The sequence below is a fragment of the Toxorhynchites rutilus genome, chromosome 1 (assembly GCF_029784135.1).
Source record: "Toxorhynchites rutilus septentrionalis strain SRP chromosome 1, ASM2978413v1, whole genome shotgun sequence".
Lineage (NCBI taxonomy): Eukaryota > Metazoa > Arthropoda > Insecta > Diptera > Culicidae > Toxorhynchites > Toxorhynchites rutilus.
The window spans coordinates 133,425,689-133,437,127 of NC_073744.1; the positions used below are offsets into that span (position 1 = coordinate 133,425,689).

General features: G+C 42.3%; 1 protein-coding gene across 1 annotated transcript in view; it reads right to left on the reverse strand.

Moving 5' to 3' along the window:
- LOC129762129 (cytochrome P450 4c3-like) overlaps positions 1-10,845 on the reverse strand; it is a 124,062-nt gene extending 113,217 nt beyond the window's left edge. The window contains exon 1 of the mRNA XM_055760119.1: positions 10,800-10,845. The gene's annotated coding sequence lies outside the window, so the exon portion shown is untranslated. The remainder of the gene's footprint in view (positions 1-10,799) is intronic.
- Positions 10,846-11,439: the final 594 nt, after the last annotated feature.

Consider the following 11,439-nt stretch of genomic DNA (forward strand, 5'->3'; position numbering starts at 1 on the left):
AGGTTTAACCGAACAAGATGGGAATATCGAGTGATAATAAAAACACAACACAAAAGGTTCTTTTCAGAACCATCAACATATTCATAAAGAGTAAACAGTAAACTAATCCATTTTTCAGGTAGATAGGTAGGTATTCACGTAGGAGAAGAAAATAAAATAATGTATTTAAAATATATATTTAACAAAAGCTGTCCCCTTTATATAGTCCTACGTCACTCCGGTTATGTCCCCGACATTACCCACCCGTCTTTTTTTTCTCTATTCTAGTGACTTTCAACACATTTCGGCTGGTTCGTCACTTTTACTTCCATTTTTGGAAGAATGTCGGGAGTGAGAGTTGAACTTGTGATCTCTGCGTGAGAGGTATGGATGTTACCACTACGCCAGATCGCCTCCACCTGTTTGGCTTTGTGTTTGTTGCTTGTTTCGTTGCACGAAACATAGAACTTGGTCATTTCCTGCACATGTGAATGGCACACCTTCGATACTTCTGGTTGCCATTCGTACTTCCATTCGTGCACATCGGTTCTGTTATGATGCAACCAGCTCCTAGCTAGCGGTCACTCTCGCTGTTTAATTTTTATCGCACGGAAGATGCCTCTCGTTAATTACTCAGTGCAATGCGTGCATTGATATAAAGAAACAAATTGCGTCATATGACCAATTAGTGTATTGTTCTCGCAATGGCAACAAAGAATCGTCGCTTCTCGAAATGATTCCACAAAACCACGCAAGCCATTAAACCTTTTCAGGGTCCCCGGAGCTTTTTACTAAAGAGTTATTTATGAAATCATCCGACGCAAATAATATCCGAAATGATAAACCAAAAAATTTAAAAAAAATTAGTGGGTTATATCTAAGATATAACCGCAAGGTTCACGTGGAACTACCTTAGCTTAGCAATCATTCGTTTGTATTGATTAAAGTCTTGATTGAATGAAACAGTTTCCAAATTCAATTGAGTTCAATATATTTGCTCTGTGAGTGAAAAAAATTAACTGCAGCGCCCCATTACAAATAGATTTCAATAAGATTATCCAACCAGATTGTAGCAAAAGACCCCAATAGGAATAGAAGTAGGGATGTAGGAATTTTCCATACGAATGGAATATTCTATGAGTCATTACAGGAATCATAGGTAGAAATAGAGGTGCTCCCGTGGCCGAGTGGTTAGCGTCAAACCTAACATGCCGGTGGTTCGGGTTCGATTCCCGTTCTGGTCGGGGAAATTTTTCTTCAAAGAAATTTCCTCTGACTTGCACTGTGGTCACGCGTATTCTAGAGCTTTGCCACTCAGAATGCATTCAAGGCGTGTTATTTGGCATAGAAATCTCAACTAAGTACTAATGAAAATGACGCAAGTAATACTACGTTGAGACGGCGTAGTTCCTCTAGGAACGTTAGTGCCATATAAGAAGAAGAAGAAGAAGGTAGAAATAGAGAGATAGTAGGTAACAGATTAGACAAACTCTACCTGGAGTTTGTCGGTAGGATTTAGGATAGTGTAGGTTTCGTTAAGATGAATGGGAAAAATAAAAAGGAGTGAGTTTTGAGACACGAAAGAGGACGGTCGTTGTCTCTCTTGTTAGAACGGAAAAGAAATCCAGTTGCCTAGACCGCTAGGCAACGCCTCTCAGAACAAATGCCGTGTAAAGTCAATTCATTTGTTGTGATTGATTGTTCTTCGTTACAAGTAAATTTAATGACGGACCTTTTACGTTTGGTATGATGACTAGAACAAAATATATGTACGGAAGAATTATCAAACGTTTGATGAACCAGCCTAAGGCTGAAAATCTTTCCAATAAAGACAAAAAAAAAAATTATCAAACGATTATTTTATTTTACATTTCCCTCTGAAGTTTACATCCCAAAAGTGTACATACTTCTCGAATCTCGAATTTGCATGAAACTGGGAAGTTCATTCGCTTCTAGTGGCTGCACGATTTTCCCAGGTTCCTAAGTTTAGAAGATCATGTTAGGACAGACATATTCCACTCTGCACAAAGGCAAGCGAGGACAAAAGTACTCGCAGTTTGCATTTATTTGCAGAGCCGATTTCCCCAGAAACCTCGGTTTTGAAGTCTGTGTTAGGGAAACACATTTCAATCGGAACAAAAATACCCCCGATTTGTATGAATTCGCAATGCCGATTTCCCCAAGCTTCATGGATTTGAAGTCTGTGTTAGGGAAACACATTCCAGTCGGAACAAAAATACCCCCGACTTGCATGAATTTGAAATACCGATTTCTCCAGGCACCTTGGTTTAGAAATCTCTATTAGGGAACACATTTCGGTGGGAACAAAAGCTCCCCCTACTTTCGTGTGTTCTTTTTCTTCTTTTTGGCTTTAAGAGGGTTTAAACTTTTCAGTTCACTCGCCTCTAGGCTCTTTCGTGTGCTTGCAATGCCGATTTCGCTGCTTGGTTTTAAAGTCTGTGTTAGGGAACATTTTTCGATGAGAACAAAAGTCCCCCTACTTTCATGTATTTGCAATGCCGATTTCCCCAAGGCTGCTTGGTTTTGATGGCTGTGTTAGGGAAACCGTAAATCGGGCCAATCAAAACGATGCAGTTAGGGCGTTTAGATAACGCCTAATATTTTACAGTTATTCAATTGTTTATCTAATGAAAAACAACATTTTGTTAGTTGCGATAGATGCGTAGAAATATTCCCTATCAAGTGATGCAAACATCTCTCCTATCCAGTACGAAATGTTCGAGCTATAAGCATTCGAAATCTTTCATTTTTTCCTGCATGTTCTGTGTTTAGGTTTTCATTTTACCCTCCATATATTCCGGTTAGACGTAGTCCCACGTCAAAAAAAAGATTGCGTAGTACTACGTCCTAAGCGGTCGTGTCTCGGATAGAACCCCTCGAATTTTTTGAAAAGGACGAATAGAGAAGCTGCTATGAAAACCTTAACCCTTTCGCTACGAGCGTCGTCTATAGACGACATCCGCGCGATGAGCTGTGTGTACGAGCGTCTTTAGACGACATCAGGTTGATACTGCACATCGAACAGACCAGCGCGATGTGCATACTTTTAGGGGCAATACTCCGTTTAGCGGTAGCACTCCGACGCAGCACACTACCATAGAGAAAGGGTTAACCGCGATGTCGGTGGTATACAACACACCTTCCTGTACAACACAGTTATCGTACCGAAACTTTCAGTACTGAAAGAGTGCAACTTTAGATGGAAACTCCTGTCCGGACATTCCACAAACTACCACTAGAAGCGTTGCTGTAGAATGAGCAGTGATTACGGGTTCCGACTTTATTAGCAATTCAAGCATAATGCAGTGTCATTCTCCTCACCAGCAGCCACGTAAGGTTAGAAATCAATTTGAATCACTACCACTGGCTCGAAAGACTCCGTCCGTGAAGTGACACGTGCTGATGGCGAATTGTTTCCCCCCGACGCATCACCTCCTTGTCATCCCTCTGCCGCCAAGGAGAGAGAGCTACCTTCTCAGTCTCAGTTCATCTTTCCAACAAGTTCAGGATACTGATAAAAAAATGAACAATCGGCGTGAGGGAAGTGAAAACCAATATCGTTGAACTTTGTACAAACAGTTATCCGGACCGTCGTGAGTGACGACGGTTCGTGTTGCGGACACGTGACCTGTGCAAATAAAACGTGAGCAATAGCGGCCGGATTTTGCTAATAAGATGTGGCAGTTTCATTGCGTAGAAGGAGGCGGAGTGCGTGCGGCGGCGGCGGATGCTCGGGAAAACAAACGTTTTCACGCGTCGTTAAGCAGTGGGTGCGTGAAATTGTCATCCGAAGACGCAACGGTGCCAGGACGAAAGATTGATTTGTTTCAAGAGAACTTTGTTTTTTATTTGCATACACTTTGAGGGATAAGATTTTTGCGACACCCGTGAAACACACGAAACGATAAGATTGCGTCGCTTTCGTCATATTTACTCCGATCTTTACCCACACGATCGATATTCAATCGCTCACTCGAATTTACCTAACCCAATCCGACAGCTTTCCCTCTCGAGAACCATCTCAGGCCAATTTCCACTCCAAATTGGTTCACCAGCCAGGGGCCCCTCCCCCGATCACTCCTCCGCCGGAAGGAACTACCGGAAATTACAAACATATTACAATCGGTTAAATCTCCACTCTCTAAATTAGATAAAGTGTTTGGAAAAACAATCGCTCCGAAGCCGAGCGGCCGAGGGTTTGTTATCCTTTTTGTGTCACTCCCGTCGGTCACGTGCCGCAGTTGCTCTCGGGGGCAAGCACCAGCCCTAGAATTTTCCCAACCCGTGAGCACACAGAGGCACACTTTTGACGGGTTCGTCCCGCGTGGCCAATCCGGGACTCGCAATTTTGACGGTGCGAAAAGTTTCAGTTGCGTCCCTTTTCATGTCGAGTTGATTGTGTTTCCTGGCGTGCTGTCAGTCTTGTTTTCTTTTATCGTTAGTGTGGATGGACGGATGGATGAATGAAGAAGTAGGTACATGATGCTGGCGGACAGATCGTGAGCAACCGGTCGGAACAAAGGGGGGAAAAGAGCAAATAGGATTATGGGTTGTTTTGATTATGAATTTTAATCCAATAGAAGGAATATGTTAGCCGTCAGCAGTGGCAACAAAGGGTGTGATTGGGAAGCAATTGAAACATAATATAGCGGCTCGGGGAAAAAGCAATGGGAAATTACCGATGTTCGGAATACAATTTAGTAACATTTTCAGTTACTGACAATACTTTACGGATCTTCAATATGGAATCAAGTTTCATGATTGTTGAAGGATATATGAAAATGTATTATCGTTTCAACAGTTTTGGTTGGTACACACAAACTAGCGTTGGCTGAAAACATTTCATCTTTGGCAGAAATGATGCCGTTTCGTGTGCTGGAGGCTCAAATGCGCAAATAATGAGCTGTTTTAAAAGCTTAAAAATGGTATGTAGGGGAGAGGGAGGCAAGTTGGCAAGGGAGGCAAGATGACGAATCTGTTATTTGACCCATTGTAAGGAAGGTAGCGCCACCTACTTTTTACTGAAGATGCATCATAACAAGGCCAAGCTTTGTACTCGGTAACTCTGCCGAAATTGTTATCACAAAAAAAGTGAAAAATAAAAATGTGAAAAATCATGATTTTGTTATTTTTTTCCGTTTTTTCAAATTTCATTATCCACTTTATGAGAAAAGTTAAAATTACGAAATTATTTTATACATGATAAAGGTACTCTATTGTACATAATCGGTTTGTTTCCGGCGAGTTCCAATAATGAATTTTTTTCAGCTATATTTTTTTAAATGAAAAAGTCGCTTGGGCGCAAGTTGGCGAACCGCAGCATTATGTTAATTTTTGGTTTTTTATTCCAGATGGTTAGAACTTATAAGCGAAAAAGAGACCAATGTTGGTCGGACACCAGTTAGGAGAATGTTATGAAGGCTATAGAAGAAGGTTCGTCTGTTCTGGGTGCTTCAAAACAGTTCGGTATGCCAGAATCAACTTTAAGGCGTTATCGACGAAAATATCCAGACATGGAGGTTAGATTTTCAATTCAGCATTTGCGTTTCCATGTTCTTTAAGCAAAAAATATTAAATCTGTATCAATTTCAGGATACGTCGTCCAATAAAGGCCGCTTGAAAGCCACATTCAGCGACGCTCAACTAAAAGAGCTGTACGATTTTGTGGTCGCTGTTGACCAGCGTGCGTTTGGTCTTATAAAGGTCCAGCTTGGAATAATTGTCTATTCGTTAGCGGTTAAAAATGGCATAGAGCACTCTTTCAAAGGAACATGCGCTGGACGGACATGGGTTGAAATGTTTATGAAGGCTCATAAGCTATCTTTGAGAAAGCCAGAAAATACCTCAGCGGCTCGATTAATGGCATTCAATAAAGAAAATTGCGACTCATTTTTTCGAACTTTGGGAGATATACGAGCTCAGTTTCGTTTTCCTTCGTGTGACATTTACAATGTTGATGGAACTGGAGTTTCAACTGTTACAACCAAGGATAAATAAATAATTGTTATTACATTTTTTTATTTTTTATTTATTTATTACAATAATCAACAGGCAGAATCTATGCCCTAATGATATTTAAGTTGGTTAATATTCTCTTAAAGTTACGTTTAATAGCTACCCTACATAAATTGAAATCAAAGCCCTCTGCAACTCTGTTGAAAATTCTGAGCAGACCGGATATACTACCGTAGGTCGCGTAATTTGTTCGCCGGACCGGTATACGCAGCAAATTTCGGTTCCGCAGACTTCTTGGAGGCACCTGTAGTTGGAATGAACGGAGCAACGCCGGACACTCTGTTTTCGACGTCAGGACATCAGACACTAGCATAGCACGGGCGACATTGCGGCGAACAGATAAGGTGTCTAAATTGATTAGAAGGCATCTACTATCATAGCTGGGTAGCCGAAAAGGATCCCTCCACGGCAAGCGTCGAAGAGAAAAGCGCACAAACCTGCGCTGTACAGCTTCAATTCTGTCGACACCATTCTGGTAGTAAGGACTCCAAACTTGACAGCCGTACTCAAGAGTCGAACGTACCAGCAAGCAGTACAAAGACTTCAAGCAATATATATCATTAAAATCTTTACCGATTCGAAACAAAAAGCCCAGACTTTTGGAAGCTTTGCCAACAATATATGAAATGTGCTGCTGGAACGATAGTTTGCTGTCTATAAGTACCCCTAGATCTTTGATACAGTTGGTTCTCTCGATGGAAGTATCTAAGAGTTTATAATCGAACTAGATCGGTTCCCTTTTTCTTGAATAGGTGATAATGGCACATTTACTTGGGTTTACCTTCATGCAATTAGCAATACACCATTCGGCAAAACTATCCAGCTGTTGCTGAAGTAGGCAGGCATCGGCAGTCGAGTTGATTATAAAATAAATTTTCACATCGTCGGCGAATGACAAGCGCGGAAGGTTCAGCTTAAAATTGACGTCATTGAAGTACAAGAGGAAAATCAACGGCCCCAGGTGGCTGCCTTGAGGAATCCCAGATGGCGCGTCGAATTTGCGCGCGAAATGATCACCAATTTTTACTGCTAGCTGGCGACCGATTTGATATGACCGCAGCCAACTGATTATTCTGCCGCCAAACCCCAAATTCTCCATTTTAGAAATCGCAATTTCGTGATTAATGCTGTCAAACGCTGCTGTCAGGTCGAAATATATCGCATCTGTTTGTTTGGCGCTATTGAATCCTTCCGTTATATAAGCCGTGAAAGTCAACAGATTGGTTACAGTAGATCTCTTAGGCATAAATCCATGTTGGTCTTCTACAATGTAATGCTGGCAGAAACTAAAAATCGGTTCCAAGACAACAAGCTCAAGAGTTTGGCGACCGAGCTTAGTGCGGAAATTCCTCGGTAGTTATCGATTTGAGTCATGGCACCCTTTTTATGTACAGGAATCAAAAACGCCGACTTCCAGGAAGTTGGAAATTTTCCACTAATCAACGATAAGCGGAAAATGCGACAAAGAGGAATCATCAGATTAGCTGCGCATTTCTTCAATAGAATAGACGGAATTCCATCAGGATCAACAGAGCAAGACGCCTTGAGTTTGTTCATAGCAGATTGTACCATTGGCTCGTCAACCTCGATATGGGAGCAAGACTGGCCGAGAAAAGGTACGTTTCCAGCAGCAGATTCAATTTGCTCGGGTGTTATCGACTCATCCGAAAACACGCTTCCAAATTTATCAGCAAATAGGCCACATATCGTTTGTGTGTCAGAACTCCAGCGCCCATTGTGCTCCATTGTAGAAGGCAGACCGGACTCATTCCTTTGCTCGTTTACGAACTTTCAAAAACAGAAAGTGGGTTATATCTATGGTATAACCGCAATGGTGACGTAGGACTATCGTTGATTCAGTGATCCTTTGTTTGAAGTTGAATCTGAATCCATTCTGAATGAATGAATAAATAAATATTTGGGGGACTTCGAAAATAAGAGCGTTACGTTGGAGTTACAAGGTTTTATGCACCCTATATATTTATGCATAGCTATCCTGTTAATTGCGATTGATTAAAAAATCACAAAACCAAATGTATTTGGTCACAGTGTTACATGGATAGAAAACATTAAAATAAACTCTTTCACATGAATGTAATTTTAAATTCCCAGAGGAACTGGCAGATTATTTTCCGGATCTTCTCGATGCTGAATGGCATCCAAACGGAAAGAATTCCGTGCGTGTATGTGTGTGTGTAGCGGCTGCTTCGATGGTCACCTTCTCTTCTCCTGAAGGATCGGCTTCTCTGTGCTTCCTCACAGTTTCAAACAAACTGCTCGCGTTTCAGGGCAGATCTCGATCCTTCGCCGTCCAGCATCCTCAGCAACGATGTTGTCTTGTCAATGTCCTCACGAAAAATGAATGCGTCTCACCACCAGAATATCGCTTCAGTATGCTTTTTGTGCGTGATTGAATCGAGAGAAGGTGTGGTTTACGATGGCAATTTGGAAGGCAAACTAGAGGGGAAATGAACTCTCTGAGCTCGGAACTTTCGGCGACTGAGCAATAATCGATTGCGGGCGCATACAATATTGGATACGGAAATATCCTACTGATGGAGAAAAATAATCCTCAGAAGCTATCCTGTTAATTACGATTGATTGAAAAATCACAAAACCAAATGTATTTGGTCACAGTGTTACATGGATAGAAAACATTCAAATAAACTCTTTCACATGAATGTATTTTTTAATTCCCAGAACCCCATTCCCAGAACTGGCAGATTATTTTCAGTAACGATTAGATATTTCCACATTTTCCTCGATACTGGAAGCCCACCAGTGGTTTATACTAACTCGATAACCATCTGTTAATAGCACTTGATTGAAACATATTTGGTCACAGTGTTACATGGATAGGAAACATTCAAATAAACTCTTTCACGTGAATGTATTTTTAAATTCCCAGAGGAACTGGCAGATTATTTTCCGGATCTTTCTCGATGCTGAATGGCATCCAAACGGAAAGAATTCCGCGCGTGTATGTGTGTGTGTGTGTAGCGGCTGCTTCGAGATCTTCCCGGAGAACCGTTTGTGGCATCACTCTCCTCCTGATGGATTCGTGTCTGGCCTAAGGTACACAAACAGGCTCTTGGTGACACCGTTCATCAGCGCTTTCATGATAAACGAAGAGCTTCACCACAACAGCGACAACATGCTCCAATCGCTGTTCAATTAGAACTGAGTGGATTTCCGAGCGGCGCTCGCTTATATACCGATTGGTGATTTCAATAGCCTGTTTTGAAAGCAGTTTTATGACTATTGAAACAAGTTTTTGGATCAAAAATTAACAAGTATTGAACGCGTAGACATTTTATCTTTCGAATGAAGTGTTTATCATACCATACCGTTCAGTTGTTTAGGAGATATTAACGCTCAAAATCTCGGTCTCCGGCGTAACGCTTTCGTTTTCGAAACTTTGATTTAACACCCCGGTATAGAAATGAAAGACGTAGTCCTACGTCAAAAGACTTAGGATTCGATTTCAGTTTCAGCTGCAGATTAGTTATGTAACTACGATAACACGATTGAGTAATTCGCTTGTATGCATTGTTTAGTCGCACATAATAATTCCTAAGTGGCACGGTTCGGTACTTGGCAAATCGGCGTAATGCCGCTCTCTTTACTGTTTTCATTTGATTTAGTTCCCTAGTCTGCCATGGAGTATGCGAATGCTCTAAAGTAGTTCGCTTCGGTACATGCCTGTCAATAGCATAGTTCACGATAATGGAGAACATTTGAACTGTATTGTCTACATCGTCACAATCTAAAACATCTTCCCAGTCGATAGTAGACAGGACGTTAGAAATGGCGTTATAGTCAGCTTCTTTGAAGTCATAGTACACTGCAGTTGCGGTTTTGCGGAATTGATTTGAAGCACGGTTTTCCAAAACAAGGTGCAGAGGGGGGTGGTGAGGAACGGTTGTAACTAGCGGAGCAGCCGCTGCTGAAATAACTGGAGCTGAGTCAGCACTGCTAACGAAGCAGAGGTCCAGAATTCTTCCGTTGTTGTTGTTGTGTGTGAACGGTCATCAAAGCTACATCACCGACGCGGTCTGGTGGTACAAAAACGGCACACAGAAATAGCGAGTGATCAAACATCTTAATTTCAACCCACACCTGTTCGATGCTCCTGTGATCACGCGTATTCTAGAGCTTGCCACTCAGAATGCATTCAAGGCGTGTTATTTGGCATAGAAATCTCAACTAAGTACTAATAAAAATGACGCAAGTAATACTACGTTGAGACGGGGAAGTTCCTCTAGGAACATTAGTGCCATTGAAGAAGAAGAAGAAGAACCTGTTCGATGCTTAACCAAGAGTCATTTGGAACGATGCGGGGTTTTAGCTCACGGCGGATGGCAAGCAGCACTCCACCTCCAGAAGCTTTCGAACTGTTTGACTGACAGCGATCGCAGCGAAAAACATCGTAACTCTTATCAAATACCTGAGTGGATGTGGTACGGTCGTTTAAGCAAGTTTCGGTGACTGCAATAATGTCGTAACATAGATCAGAACTGGCCAGCAAATAATCCTTAATGCTACTATTCATACCACCAACGTTTTGGTAGTAATCGTGCAAAGTTGAAAGATGGCGATCACTGTTATGTGAATAAGTACCAACAGCCACAGAATGACGATCGTTTCCTTCTGAAACACACCCTGAGAGAAGTGGGTATAGTAGGCTATCGTATGTTACGTGTTCATCAACAATAAGAGGGTCGCAAGTAGAACTGAAATTACAAGAGCCTTCAAGGAACGATCGACTGTTATCGCACACGTACTTGCCTGAAGGTGCAGGCTGGAAGACCTCTTCCGAACCTCCGTGGACAGGGCCGGGACGACTGCGACGGCAGGATACGGAGCATGTAGAGGTGACGGAAGACGAAGGCTCGACTGTTACGTGGTCAAGAGAGGCTTCCGTAATACTTTGTGGTGTGCGTCCCGGTTGTTTCGAAGATGAAATCAGCTTATGCAGGACACAATCGAATTAGGCTGGCTTACAGAAAGCGTTTGTTGTACTTCATGGTCGATGTCAGAGACAGGGCTGAAATTTGGAGGATCTTCAGGGACAGATCGACTGACAAAACACGTATACTTGCCTGGAGGTGTAGGCTGGAAGACCCCTTCTAAACCTTCGTATACAGGGCCGGGACGACTGCGACGGCAGGAAGAGTAGTTGAAGAGTGTGGTTGAAGATGGCTCGACTGTTACGGGATTAGAAGGAGCTTCCAAAGAGCTTCTCAGCGTGCGTCCCGGATGTCTTGCAGAGGGTACCGTTGACTCGAGATGTTCGAGATCGAATCCGATGCATTCATGTTTGATGAGGAATTGTCTTCGAGAGGTGCCGTTGACAGTAAATTTTTAGGTGATCAAACCATATTCGCCAACTTGCCCCCAGGCATTCGCCATCTTGCCTCCACG